Consider the following 2,500-nt stretch of genomic DNA (forward strand, 5'->3'; position numbering starts at 1 on the left):
TGTCCTGTTCCATAAAAGTAAAGATGCTGAAGGTGACTGTGAGAATTATATGGAAACAAGGGGCAAGAAAGGTGTATAGTAGAATTGAGATTTCGAAGACTTGACAGAAGAATGATTGGGGGAAGAATAGCGTGATTCAAAGAATAAATTTGATGCATGACGAGTAAAAAATATTTATTATAAGGCAGTTTATGAGAATCGTAAAAGTGAAAGGAAACGCTGAATTTGTCATTCATAGAGTGAGGAAAGGCTTATGATAAAACGGATAGAGGCAATGACTGTATTGAGAATGAATGGTATAAATTTTAGGTTGTTGAGATCAGTTAACAGGTTTTGTGATAGAGGCGGAGTACGTATTTGTATATGTATGCAGGAGAGTGACTTGTTTGCTGTTAAAGTGTGTCTGAGACAAGGCTGTGCTAGCGTCGGTGGTTCTTAGTCTTTATGGAGGAGGTTATGTCAGGTGCTTAGTTAGGGTTGTAATAGCCGATTAGAAATTTCCCTGCCTGGCGGAGTGGTGGTTGCCGGACCGGGGTTCGAGTCCCGCTCAAACTTGATAGTTTATTTTAGTGTCTGTACCCTCACTATCCGTGTAGGCTAAGGATGTGGGGTTTGGAGGAGCCTGTAGTCTATCTGCTGAGTCATCAGTAGCCATTGCCTGGCCCTCCCTGGTCCTAATGTGGGTGCTCATCATATGTATATATGATCAGTCTCTAGGGCATTGTCACTGTCCCTTGCCTATGCCATTCATGAGCGGCCTTCAGACCCTTAAGAAAATGAGTTGTGTGTGTGATGTTGAATGACCGATGTTTTCTGGAAATGTTGAGCTGAATGGGGATAGCAAAGAAAAACTGCATGCGCTAGTAAAAGAATTTGGTAGTTTTTACAAGGGCGATTTTGTAATGATTGTCGGTATGGATGGTGAAAAATTGGATGAGCTTTTTAAGTATAAGTATTTAGAATTAGATTGAATACGACAGATGATGGGCAGATGAGAGGAGAGGTGAGTCGAAATAAAGGTGAAGCAAGAGGGGTATCAAAATGTGTGCAAAGAATGGAAAGACTCGAATTGTGTGCATATATATATATTACATATATATATATATATATATATATATATATATATATATATATTATATATGTGTGTGTATATATGTATATTTATTTATTTATATAGGAAGGGGAGAGAGAGAGAGAGGGGGGGGGGGGGGGGGGCTTTCTTAGAGGGGATTCCTTAACGTGGTGAAAGGGTTTGTGTATCGCTATGATTAGCAAAGATCTACTAGTGAGGGCTACTCTTACTAGGTTGGTTTGTTGTGAGAATTAGACTAAAACGTCCCACCGTCACCAATCCACAGTCGGGCAGCGTGTGAGGAAAACTGGTCAAACCCCAGACTTGAATAAGGACATGTCCGAGGTCTTTGTCTTGAAATGGACTGCACTTGCTACTGTTGTATATTTATAGATGAGGAATTAGTAATAATTTCATGTGTGAAAGGTTTAGTGCAAAGGGGTTTCATCCATAATTCAGAGTTAAAAGTGTGATTGTGTTTGACCGTGTGTGTCCAGTTAATTATATGTAGTTATGTATATATATATGTATGTATGTATATATATAAATATATATATATATATATATATATATATATGTATATATATATATATATATTTATATATATATATATATATATATATATATATATATATATATATATATATATATATATATATATATATATATATATATATATATATATATATCAAAGACAGGGTAACAATATATGCATCTTTTAGAGAATCAGTTCAGTATAAAAGAATATATGTAAGTGTGTATACGCAAGTGAGTGCGTTTATCCGTAAGTTCTTTGCAACTTAGGGTAATAACTTTCGAAAATCCATGAAAACTAAGAGGAAAGTTTGGGTCATGAATTTTGGAAACATTCTCTGCGACTTCAACATACATTTCCAAAGCTTCCTGACCTTGGACAACAAGAGATTCTGACTCTCCAGTAGTTTAAACATAAAGGTTTAATGTACCTAGTTGTCGAAATACGCTCTTATCTCTGAAGTTATTTATGATGCAACAAAGCTGATGTTTTTTTTTTTTTTCGTAAACATCACAAAGAAAGACAACAAAATCTTTTTTTCTGCATCTATCTATCTGCTGGTCCTCCATATAAGTTGCCAGATGTACAGATTTGAATATATTTTAGTCAAATAATAGAATGGCGCTGATATTGGTAAACATATTTAACTATAAAGATAGATGACTTATCTGAAACTAATATTTGCTCTTTGTTTGTATATATTTTACATTACACTGTATCAAGTACTTGTTTACTAACTGCGCTTGGTTATTTTGCTAAGCCCCGGGTAATATTAATATCAATAGGAGACATATTATTATTTAGTTAGTTTTTTTTATCATTGTACGACATTTGAGACTATTTTTTTCATCTAGTCAAATCATTCAGCAGGTCAACTTTGCTGTGAACTTAAG

General features: G+C 34.8%; 1 protein-coding gene across 1 annotated transcript in view; it reads left to right on the forward strand.

Annotated features, from left to right (window-relative positions):
- LOC137634176 (glutamate receptor ionotropic, kainate 2-like) overlaps positions 1 to 2,500 on the forward strand; it is a 483,949-nt gene that overhangs the window by 464,308 nt on the left and 17,141 nt on the right. The window lies entirely within an intron of this gene.

This window comes from Palaemon carinicauda, chromosome 44 (assembly GCF_036898095.1).
Source record: "Palaemon carinicauda isolate YSFRI2023 chromosome 44, ASM3689809v2, whole genome shotgun sequence".
Lineage (NCBI taxonomy): Eukaryota > Metazoa > Arthropoda > Malacostraca > Decapoda > Palaemonidae > Palaemon > Palaemon carinicauda.